The sequence below is a fragment of the Chenopodium album genome, chromosome 21 (genome assembly GCF_948465745.1).
Source record: "Chenopodium album chromosome 21, dcCheAlbu1.1, whole genome shotgun sequence".
NCBI lineage: Eukaryota > Viridiplantae > Streptophyta > Magnoliopsida > Caryophyllales > Amaranthaceae > Chenopodium > Chenopodium album.
In genome coordinates this window covers 16,467,693-16,494,325 of record NC_137854.1, presented here as the reverse complement: position 1 = coordinate 16,494,325, position 26,633 = coordinate 16,467,693, and positions in this window count along the sequence as shown.

Genomic DNA, 26,633 nt, shown 5'->3' with positions numbered 1-26,633 from the left:
AATATCCTAACAAATATAAACCAAGCTTACTTATAACACATAACCAATTGCACAATTTGCTCATCTGTCAAATGAGCAAAAAATTATTTGCTCATTTCAAAAATGAGCAAGTAATTGCTTGCTCATTAGACAAATGAGCAAAAATTAGTTGGTCATTTCCAAAAAGAACAAAGAATATTACAGTATATATGATTACTTTATTGGCAACTACTTGAGTTTCCACTTCAGAAGGAATGAATTTTTCCTAAATAAAAATTAAAAAAGTTAAAAATGTAGGATAAAAAGGAAAAGAATAAAACAGAAAATTATAGTTAAACACCATTTTAGGCTGTGTCATGCTAGAAGAACCAGCATCAAGCTTTTTAGCTTGAATATTTCCAAGCCTCCCTTTAAAGAGTTCCAATTTCTCACGTGTTGACAACATAGATGTTGTCCACCCTTTCAAGATTAGAATTTCACGTGCAGCTCGAACTTCCTCAAGTATAAATTGATCAACATATAATAACTACAAACAAGTAAGAAAAGAAAAATTAGTAAATTAAAAATCAACAAATAAGTAAGAAATACTACATTAAAAATAAACAAAAATTATAGTAATACCATAAGAAACAATAAAGACCCAGGAAAAGAACGAGTTGGACGTTCTTCCCAGAAAAGCTTGCCCTTCACGAGAGAATCAAGGATATACTTTGACCAATTCAAGTCCTTGATTTTATCAACATCAGAAAGAAATGTAAGAATATCAGAATTAATATTCATGTTTTGTTTCCCTGACAAAAAAATGAGCAAAACAAAAGAGAAATGAGCAAATAGAAATTTAAATGAGCAAAATAAAATAGAAATGAGCAAACTAAATTGAAAATGAGCAAATTGAAAGTAAAATGAGCATACTAAAAATAAGAAGACTACCATCCATCAATGTAGACACACAAAGAACTACAAAGTTCCGTTTGAACATAGCACCAGCTGACTTATGCTCCTTCAAAAACTCTTTAAGCTCCCCTATTTTGATAGAGAGTGAGTTGCTTTGGAATTGCTTTTTCCATTGCTGAATGACTTTTTTATTTCTGGAAAAATTATTTTTATCAATCTCTATGCCCCTTATTGGAAACCCAAGAACTTCATGCACATGGTCTTCAGTAATACGGAAAGGATCAGAATCAAGAATATTTAATGAGCACGTCTTAGCATCAAAATGCTGCACCAACCATAAACCCAACTGCAAAGGCAGTTGGGTCACCTTCAAAAACTCCATCGACCCAAATCCTATATCTCTAACTGCTTTCAACTAATTTTGTGAAAGTAAAACTGATTCCATAACTTGAACAATGGATGAGGGTGACATTCGACTATGCAATGTCCCATGAATGTGAGACTTCGAACCTTCCACTTCATTGCCTGATTTCAAACCTTGCAATTCATTGCTGGATTTCATCTCCACTACCTTAATCATCTGTTTTTCTTTCTTTAATGTGTCCTTTAAAACCATTTTTCCTTTGTCATTAGAAGATCCTGTCTTGAAACTCCTTCCTTTATATTGTGGCTGTGTAGAACCACCAATAACTCCTAATTGTGCTGGCCCTGCTGCATCTTGGTAACCACCAACAACGGCTGCCCTTGTTGCATCTTCGTCACCACCAACAACTCCTAACTGTGATGCCCCTGCTTTATCTTAGTCACCACCAACTTTTAAATGTGCTGCCCCTGCTGCATCTTGATCACCAATAACTCCTAACTGTCCTGCCCCTGCTGCATCTTGCTCACCAACATTAACAGCAGAATCTGTCTCAACAGATGTCCTGCTCAACAAAATAGATATCCTTGATGTCAAATGAGCAAATACTTAAACAAAATGAACAAAAACTTAAATGCTCATTTCTCAAATGAGCAAATAGTTAATTGCTCATTTCTCAAATGAGCAAATAGTTAAATGCTCTTGAAACAGTGTCGTAGCACCTTCTCCCAATACTCTCTTGAGCCAAAACTTCAAAGAATTCTTGTGCTAGTGGAAATTTCTATTATATAAAATTGTTATTCTTTACAGTGGTACACTTTAAATTATTATGTTATAAACTAAAGACCATGCCTTCTGGTAAACATCAATTAATAAACACACTATACACCAAATAAGAAGTATTTTGTCACACTTATCATGTTATAAACTAAGTGAATGTGCTCTTTTGAGAAATGTCTGCAAACACCAACATTAACAGCAATCAATTAACCAACATCTACAAAAATCTTATCAAGAAAAGGAATCTTATATTATCTCTATATAAATGCGCCTTCAATGTATACACAATGTAAATAGATGATGTGATGCCATCACTATTAAAGCACACAGTAAACTGTCAATTAAAAAGCTAATATTTCATAAATGAACAACAAAACATAAAATGAACAAGTTATCAACTAATCTACAAGAACTCCCATACAAGTAATACAACTCATCAACTAATCTACACAACAACAACAAAAATAATAATAACTCAAATAATAAAAATAAAATGAGCAGAAACACATACATTGTATTTTCTTGAGGAACATTTGCATTTGCAGAATCCATAGCAATTACTTCTAGGTTTCCAAAAAAAAAAACAAAAAAAATGTAAGATAATTAATCAAATGAAGCAAAATTAAAACTAAAATCAACTAATAATTACTCAAATAAAGCTATAATCAAACAAAAAATAAGATAAAACCAGAAAATAAAACATAATTGAGAACTAAAGTAAACTGAAAATCAAATTAAAATACCTAAAATCAAATTAAAATACCTAAAATCAACATAACAACACAAATTATTAGTGATTTCTAGGTTTCCAAAAAACGAAAAAACTAGACAATAACGAAAATGAGGCAAAATCAACTTGATAACTACTCAAAAAACGAAAATAAAACTAAAATCAATGAAAAAAACAAAGTAAAACATAATCGACACAAATTGATAAACAATGTGAGCTGAAATCAAACGAAAATCAAAACGAAAATCAACGATGAATGTAACTGAATGTGACTTAAAATTAATTGAAAAACACGAAAATGTAAACAATAAACTCACCTTGACAAAGAATTGATGAAGATTGAAGAAATAGTGATGAAAAATCAGAGAGAATAGCAGAGAGAAAGAGAGTAGAAAACAGAGAAATTGAGTGAGGAGAGAGAAAATAGCGCGTGAAAGAGGAAGGAGGAGAGAGAAAAAATGAGAAGTTTTGTTTGACCAAGATTTAATGGTGGCCGTTGGATGTAATTGATCTAACGGTTATAATGAGTCCTCACATATAATAGGGTTCTCACATAAGGGATGTGGTCTCATGTGATCCCATTTCTATGTATATATATATGTATATATATATATGTATATGTATATGTGTATATATATATATATATATATATATATATATATATATATATATATATATATACAGATATATATACATATATATATATATATACATATATATATATATATACATATATATATATATATATATATATATTTATATATATATATATATAATTGAGATCATGTGAGAACCAAGTTGCATAATAGGAACTAATCTCAGCCATTGATCGCACTCCATCAAATGGCTCACATTGCACCCGCTTTCATTAATAGCATTCTCGTAATTTCGCTGTTTTTAAACTTTTTTCTAGTTTTTTTTAACTTTTAAGGCAATTTTATTTACTTTAAGACTGATTTCATTTACTTTTACTAAATTTTCATTTACTTTTGAAAAATGAAACTGAAAACTACTTTACAAAGTTAAAATATTACAAAAATGTCATTAATGACACGGGAAGCATGTAAGCCATGCGATTAACATGATCTAAGTGCCTAGATTAGTTCCTAGTTGTTATTTTAGCTTTGATTCTCATTATAAATTGATTATATATATATATATATATATATATATATATATATATATATATATATATATATATATATATATATAGGGGAGGGATCCGGTAAGAACCCCACCTTATATAAGAACCCTTTCTTATGTAAGAACACTAATTATGTTCTAAACTTTTTCCTATGTTCTAAATTTTTTTTAACTTATGTTCTAAAGTTTTTCCTATATTCTAAAAATTTTCTTACTTATGTTCCAAATTTTTTCCAATAATGTTCTAAATTTTTTTTTAGATTATGTTCTAAATTATTTTTTTCAGCTTATGTTCTAAATTTTTTTTCTATGTTCTAAATTATTTTTTCAGCTTATGTTCTAAAGTTTTTCCTATTTTCTAAGTTTTTTCTACTTATGTTCCAAATTATTTTTAATAATGTTCTAAATTGTTGTTCTAAATTGTTTTTTAAGTTATGTTCTAAATTTGTTCCTATGTTCTAAATTAGTTTTTCAGCTTATGTTCTAAATATTTCCTATGTTCTAAATTATTTTTTTGCAGATTATGTTATTAATCATTTTTTCAACTTATGTTCTAAATTATTTTTCAACTTATGTTCTAAATTATTTTTCTTATGTTCTAACATTTTAGTTGTTTATGTTATAAATTTTTGCTATCTTTTAAATTATTTTTCTTATGTTCTAAAATTTTCTGCTTATGTTCTAAATTTTTTCAGCTTATATTCTAAATTTTTTTCTATATTCTAAATTTTTTTTTTCTATGTTCTAAATACGAAATTGTCAAAATTACAGAAATGCCATTACTAAGGATCATTTTAGATGGTTAGATCAAAACTAATAAAGGGCTGAGATTGGTTCTTATATAAGATTGGGTTCTTATATAGAGGAGGGTTCTTACATGAGCCTTCCTCTATATATATATATATATATATATATATATATATATATATATATATATATATATGATAAATTTCACTTTCCCAAAATACCCCTCTTATTTTTGTCTATTTTTTTTTTGAAAAAATACCATCTAGATAAAACTAACATTATACCATCCCTTAAAAAAACCTACAATCTAAAAAAACTAACCAAAAAAAGAAAAATAAAAACTTCTATTTGAAAAAAAAACAGAAAATTATAATTCATAGATTCACACGCACGAATTTTCGTGCGTTTCTTAATTTGTTTCATTAATGGAAAAACTGTAAATAACGAAAAATATAATTTTCCCCTTTCTTTCTCTCCTCCCATGCTCTTCTTCCTCTCTTTGCCACATAACTATATACTAAAAGACACACCAGCAATGACACGTGTCATCTCTTGGTGTGTCCTTAGTATTTTTTTTTTGCTGAATAAAATATTTTTATTAAGGAAACAAATCTTATACAAAAATACTTTCGTAATCTTATACAATATAATTACTTAAAGTAACATATTTTGACATATCTTCAATACAAATATTTATAGGAAAAAAAAGTACATTCCACTACAAGAATATATCATATTTATTGTTTTTTCTAAAAATGGTTTATATAGTTATTTATTAGAATTTATAATTCTACTACAAGGTATTCATATAAAATCAATATTTATAAAAAATTAACAACATATATTTTATTATCTCTTTGATAACTAATTGTCATAATAATAATAATAATAATAATATTCTATCAATAATCTACTGTACATATACTAAAATAGAGGAACCTTAACTAAAATATTACACACGTCACTATTCATCACAAATCTCCTACAACCAATAAAATTTATTTCTCATACATTTCAATCTTTTTATATTATTTCATATTTTTACAACACATTATTTTATATCCAATACATTTTTTCGTCTTGATTAAAATTTGTCAACTATATTTTCAGATATTTTTTGGTTTATAATGTTCCAAATTTTTTCCAATAATGTTCTAAATTTTTTTTTTTAGATTATGTTCTAAATTTTTTTTTCAGCTTATATTCTAAATTTTTTTTCTATGTTCTAAATTAATTTTTCAGCTTATAATCTAAAGTTTTTCCTATTTTCTAAGTTTTTTCTACTTATGTTCCAAATTATTTTTAATAATGTTCTAAATTGTTTTTTAAGTTATGTTCTAAATTTGTTCCTATGTTCTAAATTAGTTTTTCAGCTTATGTTCTAAATATTTCCTATGTTCTAAATTATTTTTTTCAGATTATGTTATTTATCATTTTTTCAACTTATGTTCTAAATTATTTTTCAACTTATGTTCTAAATTATTTTTCCTATGTTCTAACATTTTAGTTGTTTATGTTCTAAATTTTTTCTATCTTTTAAATTATTTTTCTTATGTTCTAAAATTTTCTGCTTATGTTCTAAATTTTTTCAGCTTATATTCTAAATTTTTTTCTATGTTCTAAATTTTTTTTCTATGTTCTAAATACGAAATTGTCAAAATTACAGAAATGCCATTACTAAGGATCATTTTAGATGGTTAGATCAAAACTAATAAAGGGCTGAGATTGGTTCTTATATAAGATTGGGTTCTTATAAAGAGGAGGGTTCTTACATGAGCCTTCCTATATATATATATATATATATATATATATATATATATATATATGATAAATTTCACTTTCCCAAAGTACCCCTCTTATTTTTGTATATATATGATAAATTTCACTTTCCCAAAATACCCCTCTTATTTTTGTCTTTTTTTTTTTGAAAAAATACCATCTAGATAAAACTAACATTATACCATCCCTTAAAAAAACCTACCATGTAAAAAAACTAACCAAAAAAAAGAAAAATAAAAACTTCTATTTGAAAAAAAAACAGGAAAATTATAATTCATAGATTCACACGCACGAATTTTCGTGCGTTTCTTAATTTGTTTCATTAATGGAAAAACTGTAAATAACGAAAAATATAATTTTCCCCTTTCTTTCTCTCCTCCCATGCTCTTCTTCCTCTCTTTGTCACATAACTATATACTAAAAGACACACCAGCAATGACACGTGTCATCTCTTGGTGTGTCCTTAGTATTTTTTTTTTTTTGCTGAATAAAATATTTTTATTAAGGAAACAAATCTTATACAAAAATACTTTCGTAATCTTATACAATATAATTACTTAAAGTAACATATTTTGACATATCTTCAATACAAAAATTTATAGGAAAAAAAAAGTACATTCCACTACAAGAATATATCATATTTATTGTTTTTTCTAAAAATGGTTTATATAGTTATTTATTAGAATTTATAATTCTACTACAAGGTATTCATATAAAATCAATAGTTATAGAAAATTAACAACGTATATTTTATTATCTCTTTGATAACTAATTGTCATAATAATAATAATAATAATAATAATAATAATAATAATAATAATAATAATAATAATAATAATAATATTCTGTCAATAATCTACTGTACATATACTAAAATAGAGGAACCTTAACTAAAATATTACACACGTCACTATTCATCACAAATCTCCTACATCCAATAAAATTTATTTCTCATACATTTCAATCTTTATATATTATTTCATATTTTTACAACTCATTATTTTATATCCAATACATTTTTTCGTCTTGATTAAAATTTGTCAACTATATTTTTCAGATTTTTTTTGGTTTATAAATAACCTAATTAGAATGATACGAAGTATTACAATTATAAGTTAATAATGGTTACTGAAAATTACCGTGCATGGCACGGGAACTAACCTAGTTAAATGAAATATCCGAGCATGGCTCGGGCAATAACTAGTGATCCCCTAAAATATTACCGAGTTTTCAAACCTTAAAATTGCAAAACAAGACACTTACCTTATTTTTTGCTAATTTTTAGCTCAACCGGGTCTCGAAAGGATAAAATAACCCCTTAAAATCTTATCGAGTAAAAAAAAAAAATTAAAAAAGGGAAGGATTACCACGTATTATTAGAGCGCAATTTGTTCAATAGACTGGAAAAAAAAACACTACCCAACATAGCTCAGTTTTCTCTCTCTCTCTCTCATTTTCATATTGAAGTGCACTGATCTACTAAGTAGAGGTGTCAATTCGGATAACCGGATGGAGTTTGGGTCGGATATGTTCGGATCAAAATTATCCTTTCAACTCGGATTGGGTCAAATTCGAGTCATGGTCTATCGTGTTCGAGTCGGATATGGGTCGGGTCAACTCCAGATCGGTTCACTTTCGGTTCGGATAAATTTGGATCGGGTTTAAAACGGGTTTAATTGGATAACTTCGGGTCGGATGAATTTGGGTCATGTTGATTACGGTTCCGATGATTTCAGTTCAGTCAAGTTCGATTTGATTAAGATAATGTTGATCCGTTGATTCATTAAATGGTCAGTTTCAATTCAATGCCTTTTTGTGTTTGGCTGGATTTTGGTCGAGCTGAACAAATTCATATCCAAATAAGGTTATTTTTAATCTAGAGATATTATTGAGTTTTTACCTTATTATTGGTTCTATATGATTATTAATTACGAAGCACGAAGTTTTAGTTTTCTCATTTGATCAAGTTATGTATAATTTTTACAATTTTTTAAGGTTATTGCAGGGTGACAACTCTTCATCAATTGTACAATCTTACGAGGTTATGAGTTTTGTACTATTAGTTTAGTTTATTACTAATTCAATTTGTATAAGATATTTGTTAGAGTTGTTAGAATTACTTTATTACTAATTCAATTTTTATAGTACCATCCTTCTTATGTTCCTACAGAGGTGCAATTGACATTATACATATTGATAGTTAATTGTTACTATGTACATTCTTTTTATTTGAGCATAAATTATTGCATATGTATGTAGTGTGTATATAACCGTACGATGTATAATGCCTATAATTCTAGGATAATGCACAATTGTAGAGGAAGTAGTAATGAAGGAGAGAGATAGGAAGAGAGAGCTCTTTATATGGACCCCACCTACTTTTTGGTCAGATTGTCTCACGTGATGAGTTTGTAGTAAACTTAAAACTCCAGACTATTTCTTTGTAGTAAAAAAGTTAACTTATTAATAATTAGTAAATATATAGTATAAGAACTTGAATAAAAAGGTCAATAATCAATTATGGTCGAGTTAAATTCGGATCGGGTAAAAATCAAATCGAGTTAAAATCGGGTCGGGTTAATATCAGTTCGGGTCAAAAACAGATCGGATCTGATCGGTTATTTGTCGGGTCAATTTCGGATCGGGATGAGCTTAGGTCGGGTCAAATCGGTTCGGGTTGAGTTCAGGTCGGGTCAAATCGGATTCGGTTTGAGTTCAAGTCGGATCAAATCGATGCCGGGTTAAGTTCAGATCGGGTCAAGTTCGGATTCGGGTTGAGTTCAGTTCGGTTACAATTCGGGTTTGGGTCTTGAATTTCTCGGATCAAATCGGATCGGTTACAGTTCGAAACGGATAATTTTTTTCGGGTCGGTTCGGGTTTGACACCTCTACTACTGAGGCGCTGCTTGTGATATTTGTATCTTCCATTGAAGCAATTTTTGAGGTATGATGTTGGTTTCTTATAATCATCGTATATCAATTTCACAAACAAGCGTTTATCGCTAATTATTCCCAGTACTCACTTTAGGGTTCTTCTAACCTCGACTTTTGAACTATTCTTTACTAGAGTGTACCCGTGCAAAATACACGGGATATATTTAAAAAAAATCTAATAACAAAGTTATATGTAAAATAAAGTTTATTTTTATATAGTACGCCGTATTTTCGGTAAAATAATAGTAGAAGTTATTTGGAGGTTTATTATTTTTTTTTTTGAGAGGTGGAAGTTGTTTGGATGCCAAAAAAAAAAAAAAAGTGCATGAGAATTAATACTCGTGCAGTAGAAAATATGATAAAGCGAAATATTGGTAGTTAGTCCCTTGAAAAAAATACCAGAAAAATAAAATAAATAAAATAAAATAGTAGGATGGTAGTTATTGGTTTTGTTTTTTTTAAAAAAAAAAAAATCTAATGCATAGATTTTAAGTATTGGGGATTTGGAGGTTTGTGGTGAAGTGCTGCCAAAAAAAACTCTACAATTATATATTAGATTTATAATATTCTAAACAAGAAGAAAATTATGAGCATAATTTGATATATGAATTAATTTTCCTTTAATGTTAGGATGTAACTATGAAATTGGACCTTTATTCCATAAATATTTGACATGTATTTGATTATTGAATGAAACTTGGTTGCTAATGTGTTGCAGAAGCCTTTGATGAAACTGGGGCTTTTCCCTGTGGGTTTAGGGCGATTGCCCCTCCTACCCTGGCTCCCCTGTTGCAGGCAATTGTTTAAAACCCTTCATTGTTAGGGCGAAGCTTTAAAAATGGGTTTTTTCTTCCGGGGCCGAGGGCGGCTGCCCCTCCTGCCCTGGCCCAGGGACGGGCCGGTACTTCGCTTAGAATTGCTGGGTTTTGTTATGCTGCTCATCCCACTATATCAGGTACTTGTTCTTGTATTGCTATATGTAAGCCATATTTTATTTTTTTTATTATTGTACCCTCATTGCTGTTTTTGAATTGATGAAGTTTGGGTATACATTTTAGTCCCTGGAAGAATGTTTAGTTCAAAGTTTACCAAAATATATGTGCGTGATAAATTATTGTTGTTGGTTGCTTGGTTCATTATTGTCATGACTAAAAGTGAAAATCGTTTACCGGGATTAGGTTGTGCATTGTGGTCTTTGGAGCAACATATAGTTTAATATTCATGAAAATGTAGTTCAAATATTGGTGCATAGTTATTTATTGTGGATGTAAATTTTGGATATTTTGGGTGTCAGTTCCTTGAATCTGTGACTTCTAAGCCTTTCTGTAGTATGATTTTTCATTCACGGCATTAGCTGACTGTCTGACTCTTTTTCGTGGAGCACCTGTGGAAGGTTCGACTCCTAAATCTGCTAGACTGAATAAGCTGATGAAGAAATTAGACGAGCTTGGCATTGAAGGTCACGAGGCTAAGGGAGGCCAATATAACAGGTTGTTGTGCCCTATGGTAAGTTGGTAACTATTGAGTATTAGTTATTTGATTCTAATGTTGAATTATTTTTTCCGAAAAAGTTATTTTTGACCTATGTACTTAGACATGGAAGAAGTGTTAAGACATGAGCACATATGCAAGGGTAAAAAATTGCTAGATAATGAAAAGTTGCGTAAAATGAAGGGTCATAGAGATTTCTAACTATGTAGTATCTGTCACACATAAAGGAATGACTAATCGGAGTAACATTGATTATGGCAAAGAGAAATAGATGGATATGATTTAACAGAGATTGTCGTTGAGGAATGTCATCTATTAAGGGATCAAAAGAAAAGATAGAATATGTATCTGAGAATGGTATGCTAATATCTAGTGATTTTATAATTATTAGTGAAAAAAATTGTATATATACTAATTTTCGGGCTCTTTTTTTTTTGGGCCCTGTTCCGTCGCCCACCTTGCACCGGCCCAGCCCCGTCACTGCTAGACAAAGTAAATATAACTCATGCAATAATTTTTAATTATGAAGTTCCAAATATAAAACATTGCTTGGCAACTAAGCCACTCAAAGATAATTTTAACGTGTGCAAATTATATATTACTAGGTTAGATCCCGCGCCATGCACGATGATCTTTATATATAGACAATATAGTTATATATTATTGATTGAGAAATATTATAATTATAAATTAGTCAAGACACAATAAAAGTATGTGATATGTTAATTTGATATTTGCAATTTTAATTGTAGCTTCCAATACACAACTAAAACAAAGTAGGCAAAAAAATCCGAGCAATATTATTTTTATTGTAAAATAGGTCACCAATTATTTAAAAATATTTATTTTTGGTATATATTGCCCAATTTTTTTTTAGAAAGATTTGTGAATAAATCTTTTACTTTAAATATAATAATTATTACATGCCAATAGGGAATATGTTCATTGATATCTTGTGATGCTAAACCTTCATCCTGTGTAATATTGTTCTGTTAGATCACAGTATGGTTCATATTCTTCTAGTAATCATGAAATCTTCGGTATAAGCTAGATACAATGGAATGATCATTCTTATGTAAAGCAGCCTTATATTTTCTTACCAGATCAGCTGCATCTTCTGGCTCTTGGGAAATTGTCCTTTCTTGCTCTAGTGCATTGTTCTGCCAAATTCACAACCAAGAGTCATGAAAGTTATAACTCATGTTCTATTTTGCATAATGGTGTGTTATTGGTGACCGATTTGCTATTAGTGTCCTGTTCTATTAAGCCAGTCAAGTTCCACTAAGAATAACTTAGTAAGGATGAGCAGATTCTTTCCTTACCTGTTCATTGATATCTTGTGATGCTAAACCTTCATCCTGTGTAATATTGTTCTGTCAGATCACAGTATAGTTCGTATTCTTCTAGTAATCATGAAATCTTCGGTATAAGCTAGATACAGTGGAATGATCATTCTTATGTAAAGTAGCCTTATATTTTCTTACCAGATCAGCTGCATCTTCTGGCTCTTGGGAAATTGTCCTTTCTTGCTCGGGTGCATTGCTCTGCCAAATTCACAACCAAGAGTCATGAAAGTTATAACTCATGTTCTATTCTGCATAATGGTGTGTTATTGGTGACCGATTTGCTATTAGTGTCATGTTCTATTAAGCCAGTCAAGTTCCACAATTATTATTACATGCCAATAGGGAATATGTACAAAAAAAATAATGTGATTTTTGTAAATGATTTGTTTCCTTAATTAAATATTTTTTTTAAAAAAATGAAAAAAAAAACTAAAGACACACCAGGAGATGACACGTGTCATTGCTGGTGTGTCTTTTAGTATATAGTATTGATTGATTGATTGATGACATTTATAATAAAAGTACATGTGCATATATTAAATTTAAACTGATTGCCAAATTTTAAAAATTTAAAGGAACGGTGATACTAAATAATGTCTAAAAATGTATAATTTAAAGATCACAACAACTTTAGTAGAGATAAAGTTGAAAATCAAAACATTACAACCACTTAACCATTTCCTAACCCATCGTTAACCATTCCAAATTGAAAGGATGGTATAGGAATGTTATTTATATATATTATGTATTATATATTATACATATATATTAGTATATTAATATATTACCTTGTTCTTTTGGTGATTGCTCGTCACAAAAAAAGATGTTTCACAATGAGAATGATTGATCGATAAAAAGGAGGGAAAAAGTGATAAAATGAGATTTTGAACGTGAAGAAAATGAGTAAAGAAACAAGATTCTTATAAGGTGATTAACAAAGAACTTAAATGCACCAAGTACACTACTAGTCTAAGTATATTTATTTATAGAAAGAAAATTAATTAGGGTGGAAAACAAACCACCACATATATTTCTTTCATAGTTTCATATTCATATGCATGTTTTGAGACTATCTATTTTTGCTTAAGTAGATAAGCACGATCAAAATCATTATCACATTATGTTTGCAGAAATAGAGTTGATACTTTAACATGGAGAGTTCCTATTTTGATTAAGTGGAGAAGCACAATCAAATCATATTTTTAGAGAATACCTGATTTTTGTTAAGTGGAAAAGCAAGATCAAATCATATATTTTTAAAAAAACCTGTTTTTGGTTTAGTGGAGAAACACGATCAAACCATCCATATATTTTGAGAATTATACCTTCTTTTGGGAATTACTCTTCAACTTGATTTGAAGAATAATGACATGATGAATATGAATATAGTATGGTCTAAATTTGAGGCATAGAAATGTTAATTGTTAAACTTACATACTCCTAATGTCATCCAAGACATTACATTTTGATCTAGTTGAGTGTTTTTCCTTCTTAAAAAGGAAAGCTTTATCACGTGAGAATACTCCGTATTAATATATACGTAGAGATTTTAGTAGAATTTTTACAACAAACATGTTGGTTAACCTTTTATTATAAACTTTAAGATTTTAATTTGCTATATTCCCATAACAAAAATTGAGAACGTATTATCTTCAAATATTGGAGTACATGTCTCACGACTCACGCAACCTCTATTTCCACTTTTATTGAAAAATTAAAGAAACTAAAATCGTGGTTTTGTAATTTTGTTTATTTTTTTTATACTGTACTAGCTAACCAACATGTCTCGTGACTTCTTGAGGGTGTTTTTAGAAGGTTTACCAACTAACCAATGTGGAACGTAACCTAATAGAGGCATAGAGCTATTGAGTAACGAGGCCATCATTTAAGCTAATTTGAACTTATCTATGAGTAACATATATTGGACAACATTTGATTTAAGTCACAAATTTAATTAATGCCTGAATATAATTAGTTACCTATTGAATAAAACGCAATACTCAAGTGTGGACTCAATAACTACAAGCCAAGCTAAACATACTGACACGATAACAAGTCGAAACCCTTTGTTACTTAAAGTGGGCCGCAATCTACCAAACCAAGTCAACTTGAGATTCAATTTGTCTGCACAATTATGGACTCATGGCATTAATAAATTCAATTATTTTGACTATTTCAATAGACAAATTACGTATATCAGATTCAGTTTAATGGGTTAACGTTCAACCCATGAACATAATCGGGTTATGTATGTCAGTTTCAGGTTTAAACCTAAACCGTGTAATTTTGTGTCGGGTTCGTGTCGACCCAATTATTTAAACAGGTTGAGAATTCTTGATCCAAACCCGCTTATTTTGTGTCGGGTTGGTGTCAGCGGTTTATCGTGTCGTGTCAACTTATGATAGTCGTAATAAAAGAGAACATTCTCATTGGGGTAAATATAGGATGTAAAAGGAGATAAATTAAGGGAAAATTGTCTTTATTTTTTTTTTTATCTTCTTAGGGAAACACAAGAGAGTGAGTGAGAGAACCGAATCCACCCCCTTGTCAAGAAAGTGTTGATACATTAAATGCAAATCCTTACTATTAATTGATTTAGTTTGTCAACAATTTTTTCATGTAATTATAAGCATTTTTTTCCGAAAGTCCCAAAACTATTGATGACTAAAAAGACAAAGTCCTTAAACTATTAACAAGTATGCATTGTAGGTCCCTAAACTATTGACAAGTATGCATTGCAGGTCCCTAAACTATTTATGAATAGACAAGGTCTCTAAACTACTGCTTGGTGGTTGAGGGACCAACTTACTTCTAGGGGTGTGCAAAAAACCGTAACTGTTAATCGGTATAACCGACTTATTTTATAGGTTAATTAAACATACCGTTAAAAATAAACGGTTACGGTTAACCAAACCGTTAGATGTAGCGGTTAACGGTTACGATCACTGTTACACTTTTCAATAAATTGGTTAACCGTTAAAATAAAAATATACATTTTATAATTTTTTTTGCGGAAAGAGAATTATAGTTAAGTAATTAAGTTAACCCTACAAAAATCTTTATTATTGATTTGTAATCAACAAGTTAAAGCTCATTCAGGTTTATTTCAAAATTTGTATTAGAGTTGAAACTCTTTGAAGGACAAAAAAGTATTGATTTATAATTTATTTATTGGTTAGCGGTCAACCGGTAACCGTACCGCTAAGAAATGGTTAACCGTTGTGGTTAACCATTCCTTAACGGTACGGTTATGGTTCGTGTTTTTATGTAGCCGGTCTAACAGTTTACCGTACTATTAAGGCTTAACGGTACGGTTAACTTAATGTGAACAACCCTACTCACTTCCCTCAATAGTTGAAGGACTAAAATACTGCAAATACGTTAGTTTAGGGACTGTATTTGATCTTAACGGTTAACCTAATGTGAACAACCCAACTTACTTCCCTTAATAGTTGAAGGACTAAAATGCTACAAATACGTTAGTTTAGAGACTGTATTTGATTTTAACTCATTCATAGTCATATGAAGGTATATATATATAGTTAAAAAAAATGCACATTTATTTTTTATTATTTGAAAAATCAACTCTTGTCAATTCATTATACGACAACACCACCAGGCCACCAATATCCTATTACAAGTTTACAATCACTACGTCATGGTTGGTTATGAGAAGGAATCTTGGACGTTCAATCAAATGAATCCAATGATTCACATTTCACCTTTGCAAAATGCACATTTCATACCAATATTATGCACATATAATTAAAAAATTATTCACATTTTGTTAAAATAAAATGCACATTTATTTTTTATTATTTGACAAATCAACTCTTGTTAATTCATTATACAACAACACCACCTGGCCACCAATCTCCTATTAGAAGTTTACAACTACATCATGGTCGATTATGGAAAAACTGTATTACTCCTAGAGCAGTGGAGCTCACCATATGAAAACTCGAACATAACATTCAATTCAAATAATAATGTTAAAATTTTATCTCAACAGCCTTTAACTTGTTACGATACAATTATTGTTGTTCCAGGGACCGTAGTAGAGATAAGGATTATGAAAAGTGGATAGAGAATTCGGGAGTGAGATCGGCATATGAATGCAGTAGCGAGCGATAATTGTAGTTGGAAAAGTGATGGAGAGAGAACCTGAGAGTTTCATTAAATTGGCCACCACTGTTACCTTGTTGGAGCTTGGATGAGAGAGAAAGTGATGATCACTAGGTCCACTAACAATGGTAGGAGAAGATGCCGATAAGATGTTGAATGTGCAATAACTTTAAGCTTTAGTTTTGTTATTTTTTAAGTTTTTTGCACATTTACTTCAAAATATATGCGCATTTAATACAAAAGTTATGCACAAAAAATCATTCTCATCCTTCTCATTTTAAGAAACTTCTCATTTGACCCTAAATCTAGGGTTGGGATCCAATGAGAAGGATCTTAAAATGAGAAGAATGAGAAGGAAATGCGCAAAATGCACATTTCTCACAAAAATTATGCACATTTACCATAAAATTTATGCACGTTTAATTCAAGATTTATGCACATACAATTTTTTTTACATTCAATTTCTATCTGCACTGCAACTCTCTCTATCCTCCTAATAAACTAATTCAAAGTTTAAACTTTTGATATTAGAGATGAGAATGGAATTGTCATACGGAGCAATTTGTAAACCAATAATAAGTATTTTTGTGCTTCGTTACCAGGTGAATTCATTTGTCGAATTGCAACCTCGAACTCATCATAGCGTCAATAATTCTAGGACTACCGTTCACAATGTAACACAATGTCTTAGCCTAGAACAGCTCTATATTGTAATTTACCATAGATGGATTGTGCAAAATAGGAATTGACATGAGTTTAAAATAAACATACCTTCCTTATTTATAGAATATCTAACTTTATGCACATTTAATTAGAAGAACATGCATCTTTAGAGGATTTGCACAATTATGTTAGTAAATATGCATGCACATGTCAATTTGATGCACATTTTTTATAGGAATAATGCACATTTAGCTTAGATATTATGCATATTTGATTTTCAATACTTGTTGTACTACCTGCTTTGTTCGTTATACCTTTACAATATTCATAAAAATGTTTTTGAAATTATACAGAAAAGGGTAGGAAAAGAGATGAGTAAGGAGGAGAAACAGGAAGAGGAATTGGGTGCAGATAGAGAGAATTGGGGATAATTATCTTTGAGAAACAATGACCACGGGTAGAGAATAGAGATGAACCCGAAGGAAAAGAGAGGAAGAAGAGCATGGGAGGAGAGAAAGAAAGGGGAAAATTATATTTTTCATTATTTACAGTTTTTCCATTAATGAAACAAATTAAGAAACGCACGAAAATTCGTGCGTGTGAATCTATGAATTATAATTTTCTGTTTTTTTTCAAATAGAAGTTTTTTTTTTCTTTTTTTTGGTTAGGTTTTTTAGATGGTAGGTTTTTTTAAGGGATGGTATAATGTTAGTTTTATCTAGATGGTATTTTTTCAAAAAAAAAGACAAAAATAAGAGGGGTATTTTGGAAAAGTGAAATTTATCATATATATATATATATATTTAGTATATTTTTAAAAAATACAATCTTCCACTATAAGTTTTTACGTGGCAAACACAATATCCGTTTCAAGGATACAATTGAGATAGACAAAAATTAATGACTAAAAACAAGATATACGTACAAAAATTAATGACTAAAACGAGATATACGTACATATATGATCACTGATAAGTATATACGTACATAATTTTTTTATCAATAACCGTGCATGGCACAGGACCTAACCCAGTATATGTATATAGTCAATACCTCAAACAAAAGTTGGAAGATTTAAGATACTCTTCCACACGTACACTTGGGCAATCACCAATGCTCTAGTAGTAAAATCTAGCAGGCTAATAAGGTGAACCTCCATACTTCCATAGCATAGGCAACAAAATTTGCTTCTATAAAAACATGATTTCAAATAAGCCCTGTCACTAATAATATTATAATGCTTCGTATACAAATAGCATCTATTTGATGATATTATGATTTCAAGTTAGATTTCAATTCAGCTTGAATCAGATGCAGGTTAAATTGAGTTTAGATTATTATTAATAAGGTTTTTTATGTGTATCATGATTGACTCAATAAAATAACTTATAGGAATCTAATTAACTCAAGTAGAGCGGTAACATCCCGATTAAAATTAATTTTCTCTCTTTAGCTTTTTCTCTCCCAAAACCCTACCCTTCTCGAAAAAATTTCTCCGGCCATGAGGCTCGCCAGCGGGCGTGTGGCTCACCGCCCATGCCACATCGTCGGCGAGCCTCCGATCTACTTTCTTAGGGTGTTTTTTTCGTTTTTCGTGTTGGTTTTTTGTCCGGTCGGCCTAGCAACAAGCGCCGCTGCCCCTTATCGACCGCCTCTTATCCTCACCGGCGTTGTAGCCGACATGCCGCCGATCTTCTTTTCCGCTTCCCCGCCGTTTCTCTGCTCCACCGCCTCGCCCGTCGTTGCGACGTTTTGTAGGAGAATTGGGGAGGGAGAGTTATCACCCTCTGAGTCGCTCGTGTAGGGCCGTTCTCAGTCTGGTGCTTCTAGCCGTCGCTGTCGTGGTCCAGGGATTTGTGTGGGGTTTGGGCCTCTCGGGCGGGTCTCTGCGGTTCGGGCTTTACTATCCGGCGGTGTGTGGTTTGGGTTGGTGAATCTCGTAGAATTGGTGGTGGTGCTCGGATGGGCTGCGGGGTCGGTTGTTATGTTTACGTTCTTAGTTTTCTTTTTTAGGTCTCCTTTTGTTTTTTCTATTAGTGGTGTGTGCGGTTTTTGGGCCTCTTTTTTCAGTCTTTGTGTGTGTTGTTTATTCAGGTTTGTTATTTTTTCTTCTTGTGTGGTGCGTTTGTGTGCTATGTGGAGTGCAAATCGGTGTGCCGATCTTTTGGTGCAGGTTTGAGCCGGGTTTTTTTGGCTATGGGGCTTTGGTTTGATCTTCTTTTGGTTTGGGCTGAAGGGTTATGCTTCCAAGCCGAAATCCGTGTTTGAATCGGAGATTGTTTAGTCAACGATAAAGTGTATGACACCAAATTTGAATTTAGGCCGAGGAGTACAAGCTTCTGAGTCAATTAAGGTTCACGTCAGAAACTATAACTTATTGCCAGGCCCCCTTGCAAGAGGCTGCATAGGATAGCGTTATATGAGACAAGGGTATTTCAAGAAGTCGATTTGCGCATGCAATTGTAGTTTATTTTATTTCGAACTTGTAATTGGTTCAATTGTCTTAGTAATGTTCGATTACGATTTCTTATGTAAGTGCCGTATGGCTTATTATTAATGAATTTTAATCTCCCCCCTAAAAAAAAAGTAGAGCGGTAACATTATTTCAAGTTGAATATAAAAACAATCGGTATATTACGACAGCCAATAAAGCTTTCGATATTCCCCAAATCACTGTCAATGTCTTTGACCGTTGGTGCATATCTGTTGGTAAAAGGCCTGATTCTTGTAGTGGTCAAACCCAATCCTAAACATGCAATGCCCTTTCAAAACTCAAGCCTAACTCCACATAAATCACTGCTTCCCAAAAACTACAAACAAGCCTTAAAAAACAATAATATAATTGGAAGGAAACAATGAATGATGAATTTAGTGCTTTGATTAAAGTAAGGACTTAGGACTTGGTTCATAGGCCTACAGGGGTGAATATCATTAATTGCATGTGGCTATTCAAACTTGAAAGGCACAAAGTTAGTCTTATTTATGATCATGACAGGTTAGGGGAAGTAGGTGTGGATTGTGATTACACTTTTAGTCCAGTGGTAGAATCGGCAACCATACGTAATGTGCTCGGTTTGGCTAGGGCTAATAGTTGGTCGATTCATCAACTTAATATCAAAAATGCCTTCTTACATGGTAGGAAACGGTCTATATGCACCAACCGCCAGGTTTTGTTGATCGACGTTGTTAATTACACCTAAAATTTAAAATTTTGTCTTTTCTTAACTTTGACCCATTGACCAAATAAAATGAACTTAGAATTTTGTTAAAGGCTTTGGGTTAGACGATGACATTAAGTAGAAGTGGGATGGATTTAACCAAAGGCCCAAGAAGAAGAAAGAACCGGCTTGGAGGCAAAAGAAGACATGCAATTCGATTTCAAAAGGGAGTTGGTGCTAAGAAGAGTAGTTGCACAATAGTTATTGGAGTCAGCCATAACCACTCTAAAGATGTGAAGAAACTACATTAAGGACAACAACAAATCAATTAACAACAAGCATTTCATTTTCTTTAAGCTTTCTTCTTAGCTTTCTTAGTTTTCCCTTGTCTTAGTAGCAGCCAAGCGATATGATAGTCTAGTTTTCCCTTGTCTTAGTAGCATGAATTGAAGGCCCAATCGATAGTCTAGTTTTTCTTAGCATGAATTATCTTTCGTCTTTTCCAATTGTATGAACATGGAGGTAACTTTTCCTTCAACTTATACAATTGTAAACCTGACTTTATCATTTAATTAATGGAGAGCATTTGCATATTTTGTCATATGGTTTATCTACTGGTTTATTTAAGCAATTTAACTTGTTAAATTTCTTTGGTAAGCTTCTTTATTGTTTGCTTTTGTTACGTTAGCGAGGTTATCAATCTTTTAAAACCAGTAACTCGAGGGTTAGCCCCCTAAAACTCTAAAACAAGATAGGGTATTTGACTTGTTGTCAAAGAACAATATTTGCCTCCTGTACGTCCAACTATGTACGTCGGCTATGCAAGGCTCTTTTGTCTTGAAACAAGCTCCCGAGCTTGGTACCAAAGATTTTGCGAACTTTTGGTTAGAATGGGATTTGTTGTTGATTAAAGTGATAATTCTCTTTTAATTTACCGACAGGGTGATGACAATGCATACTTGCTTCTCTATATTGACGATATTATTTTAGCCATTTTTCTTGCATGTTGCGCTCCGGAATTATTTCTCAGTTAGGAGTTTTCTATGTCTTATTTGGGGCCTTTAAGCTATTTCTTTGGATCGGAATTATAGTGACTCGAACTTCTTTCTATTTATTTTTCTTTCGACTAATGTTATTAAAACCGCAATTTAGATCGTAGAATCGTAATACGATTCTACGGTCACAATCCACCTAAATGATGTAAATCGTCAGCTCGATAGAATCAATGTGCGGTAGAATCGGTCAAAGAAACGGTAGAATTGATTAGAATCGGTGGAATCAAACCGATTTCATGATTCTATACCGTATTTATCGATTCCACTCCTGCGAAAAGTCTGATTTTCCGAAATCCATATCTTTTGATTGCGAAATTGAAATTGAGCTTATAATACTTCCTTCGTTTCTATTTAGTTGACGCGTTTGATTTAGGCACATATATTAAGGAGAGGAGAGAGAGTGATAGAGAATGAAAAAGCAAGTGGGGTAGCTTGTAAATGCAAGGTAAAAAAATTTACCCAAAAAGGAAACATGTCAACTAAAAAGAAACTTCCTAAAAAGGAATAAGTGTCAACTAAAAAGAAACGGAGGTAGTATATCGTTAGAAAGCGCTCTTATGGTCTACTTTCCAATATAGAATTAGTCTAGTATTCATATCATTTATATATTTTATGTTGTAGACTATAGAGTGTAAGAATGTCATATTTGAACCTAACTTTAGTTAGTGACTTATATATTATTCAATATAAACCATAATAAAGGTTATGAAACATCAATTTAGAAAACTTTTAAAGTTTTTTTCTTTTTAATTTTTAACTATTTCAATTTTTGGGCAAAATAATATATTCATAAGTCTTATGAACTCAACAAACATGAGTTTGTTGTAGCTGTCATTCTTTAACTATCTATTTGAAATAAATTAACTTTCCATTTAGTATTCTATTTTCATTGGATCTTTTATCAAGGGAAATAGTTTTAAGAGTCAACAACGTTAATTTATTAATAATTTAACAACAACTGTCTCGTACTCCCGCGATTAAGGTTGTTTACCAATATTCTGACTATGTAGTGTACTGTTAGAGTTATGCGTGTGTGGAATTACTACTAAACCTATTTTGTGGTTGTAGATACAATCAATATTATGTTATCAAAAATACATTATTATCATTCTCATGGCTTGAAATGTATGTATGTATGTAGTCATTAGTTACATTTTCAAGCTCAATTTTTCAATTTTATAGAATCGAATACGATTTTACGATTCGATTCTACCGATTTGATTTTACCTCACCAACCGATCCTAGCTAGGTAGAATCCCGATTTTGATAACTATACTTATAACCATTACTTTTACATCAGGATACTTTCTACCGCCACATGACAACTTTTTATCAAACCATCTCTAGATCTCTTTATTGATGAAATGACCAAGGCCTCCATCAAGGCCAAAATGGAGGGTGACACCTGCGAAAATTCCTTTCTCAGTTTCTCAACAAGATATTTCCTCTCGATCTGCATCCATCTTTTGTAGTTGGTGTGCAAGAGGTGTTTTATGTTTCTTGGGTTTTCTTTCCATTAGCTAGTTCTCGAGTGAGACTATCGGCTAATAAGTTCTTCAATCCCTGTATGTGTTCAACAATAAAAGAAAATTATTTAAGCCATAAGTGTCAACGGTACGCATAAGTCTCCCTTACGCTTGCATATTATACATATTCTATTTGACAAAACTAATTAAGTATGATTTTGAAATTTGTTCTTATAGAAATGCTTAGGGTCTAAGAAGATTAAGAACTTCTCGATCCTTCTTATGACTGCAAGGATTTCCTTTTGCATTGTAAATTAATTTAACTCGGCTTTATTAAAACTTCCACTCCTGTGTCTGAAAAGTCTTTCACCTTCTTTGATTTTTCACACAGCAATAATCTAATTCTCAAGACTAGCATCTATTTCAAGGATTAAATCATTGTCATCAGTAGAAATTTTTTTAGAATAGCTTTTAAATCTTGAAAAAATTTGGAATTACATTTCTTTCAGTTCCAACTTCCAAGTAATTTTTTTCCTTGAGTTTTTGTTGTTTCATTTTTCTTTAGAAAGCATGATTTTCTATGAAATCGTAAGCATATATAGGTTAAACATTCTAGAAACCTAAAGCATGATTTTCTATGAAATCGTAAGCATATAAAAGGTTAAACATTCTAGAAACCTTTCTTCTTTTTTTTTTGTCTTCAATTTCATCTGGCAATCTTTCAATCTTTTCATAAATATGTTTTTGCAAGATAATATGCTCATAAATTGTATTTGTTATTATAATATTCAATGCATATGCCAACTGGAATATAATTGCTATTAGGATTAGTAATGGATATTTCTTTTTATGCTTCCATTTGCATATTCACTTCATCTTCATATACTGGTTCACTTAGAGTTTTGGTCTTATATCCAATAATCCAATTAACTATGAAATTTTTGGATTTTGGTAAAATAATAATATAATTAAATATTAATTAATCTAATTAACATAATTAACTTAATAAAAATCAGATTTTCTAAGGCTTGAAAATCCAAAATTACAAAACTAATTAGTTTAGGAAATTAAATCATAAAATTAGTCCAATTTAATTAATTAAGAAATATATTTTAGAAAAAATTGTCAAGAATAAAACAACACTTTGCCTGTCTTTCAAAAATGATATAACCTTTTGATTATTTAGACTCTGCTTCCTACTGCTCCAGCCGCTTGCTGTAAAAGCTTGCTTTTCAGGTGGCTCGCACCCTGGGTGGTGCAGCTAAGCTAAAGTGGGCTCAACAATCGGCCTATGTTTTCGGGCGCACGCACAAAGGCATGATTAGTTCCACAAATTTCACTGCACTGACCATAGTGAACTCCTTCTCGTTGTACCAAAATAGAAGTCTGATTTAAACGACCAGGTACAACATCACATTTGACACTAGAGGAAGGTACATCCAACCTATGAAGTACATCAGCGGATGTTACAAAAATACGTGTTTTGGGTGTTTTTGTCCCTTGGAAGAGTTACAACTAGAAGACTGGTCCGACTAAGCCTGTACCTGCTAAATCAACGGAGACTCCGGTTGGGTGGAGCTCCGCCTCCAACGATCAAGTTAGTAACTTGAAGAAGGATAAAAAGTGCGGAAATTTAGGTGGGGATCTGCTTGGATTCCAAGCTCATATATTCTCTGATGTGAGAGAAAATGGATGTAATAAATGAATGTGAATTCCCCTAAAATGGGGGAATATCTACCTATTTATAGGGTCATGGGGAAAAGTGCCCTCCACTAGGTCATTCTGACCTAGGGCAGGAGGGCTGCGCCGCAAAAGTATAGACTTGGGGAATTGGGCCCTTGAAGGCCGCAATTCTGAGAATGTATCTGGGAGTGTCACGTGTCAGCTCGGGATTGGTCAGAGGTGACTTGCCAGCCTCTAACACGTGGCAGGCCCTCATTGGTCCAAGTGTTTAGGGTAAAAATACCCCAAACATTTTCTCCTCATAGGTGGCACGTGGCAGGCCACGTGGCGCCTATGACACGTGTCCACCCGTGAAAGGTGAATAGTAAAAACGGCTCTTTTAACGGAGGTGTGACGGGGATTCCACCCCTCTATAAATAGGGATTTACGCCCCCCCCCCCCCTCTCTTCTCTTCACTTTTCATCACTCATTGACTTTTTAGAGAGAGAAAGAGATTTTCTAGAGAGAGGTGCTCTGATCCCGGTTGCGTTCTTGCAAATTCCAGATTTTCGTGTGCTTTCTCAAAGTCACCCGGTCACCGGTTGTTGCAGCTTTCAGATTTTCAGAATTTAAAGTAAGGTAACTATTCGTTCCCTTTTTTCAGTTTTTACTTCTTTTAGCTTGTATACATTCATTTCCGGCTGTATACATTAGTTTTTTCAAAAAATAAAATGGACTCTCCATCCGCACACACGGCACTGCCTAGGACATTCAGCCGGTCTCTAAGTACGGTTGAGTCTAGAACTGGGGGTGCCTTGTCTGGAGTTTCAGAAATGCTTTGCTCATCTCCAGCTTCCTCCCTCTCTGTGTCTGTGCAGGACACAATGGCTAGAGTAAAACAAACGGCTACCAAACCCAGGCGGCGGCGCACTAGGGAAGTGCCCGCTGATGAAGTAGTGAGAGAAGAGGACTATGAAGGTCCTGATGAGCAAAGTGACTCCCAGGAGGATGCCCCCTCCACTTCCTCGAGTAACGAAATGGAAGAGGGAGACGGTGAGGAAGCCGCCTCCTCTCCAGAGCAATAAAATAACTCAGACGGCGAAGCCGCTGAGAGGTCAGAGGCCGAGGCATCCGGCTCTGACCAAGAGGACCTTGCTGAGGTGTATCGCCGTTCAGCAAAGGTAATAGAAAATCCGGATCCTTTGAAGACCAGGATGCGGCCGGGAGATATTTCTCTCCTAGAAAGTAGCTTTATGGCCTTCAAGCAGCAACATCCCTTTGGAAAGGGATGGGATATTATAGTCCCGCCTGCCAATGCTGTAATGGCTTGGGGGGACGACATTGACAACGCAAACAACTATTTTGTGTGCTATGAGGCGGTGATAGAGGCCGACCTCCGCTTCCCCCTTCACAGAGGCATCAGAAAAATTTTGAAGGGGTATGATTTGGGAGTGTGGTAACTGACCCCAAACTCTTGGGTCAATATTCTGAGCTACATTGCCGCCTGCGAGCTCTAGGATATTGAGCCTAGCTTCACTACTTTCGCCCATATGCACTACCTGAAGAGTGCCCTAGGCGGATACAAGGTGTGGTATACTATTTCCACGCTCCCGAAGTACTTAATTACTTCGGATAAGGTGTCCAACTGGGGACTATGGAAAGACAAGTGGTACTTGATCTCCTCCCCTTCCTTGAAGTAGAATGAGATTCTCCAGCGCTACAACAAAGAGCCGGCTTTGGTGGGCCAGAAATGCGTGCGCCCTGGTCTGTCTACCAAGGCCAAGGAACAGATAATAGAGCCGGAGTTTTTCAAGACTACAACTGAGCCCTTGGGGGATGGGTCTCATATAGTTGTACCAAAAAACTGGATCCCCCATCCGAAGTTTTTCTTGGACGAGAGATTCTTGTCCGCTTGTGGGTTGAGCACCATGTTTCCCAAGGGTAGAATCACTCACCCACCCGGCAATTTTCCGTCTGCATTTTATGCATCAGTGATTTCAATTATTCTTGTTCTGATCTTTTTTCTTTGTTTTTTTGCAGAAGAAGCAAGGAACATGGTGGATCCTGCTAAGACACCGGCTAAGTCTGCCGCCCAGCTCCGCAAGGAGTCGGTGCTGGCCAAGAAGGCAGCTGCTGAGGCCAAGGAGGCCAAGAAAGGCGGGGTAAGATCATCTATTTTTTTTGTCTTGAATTTTTTTCAAGTTCTTTTGATGCTGGATGGCTAACTTTCATTTTGTTTTGCATGCTTCTATTGGCATTCTCCCCCGCTCCATTACAAAGGTCTTGAAAAGACCTGGGGATGAGCAACTGAAAGCACCAG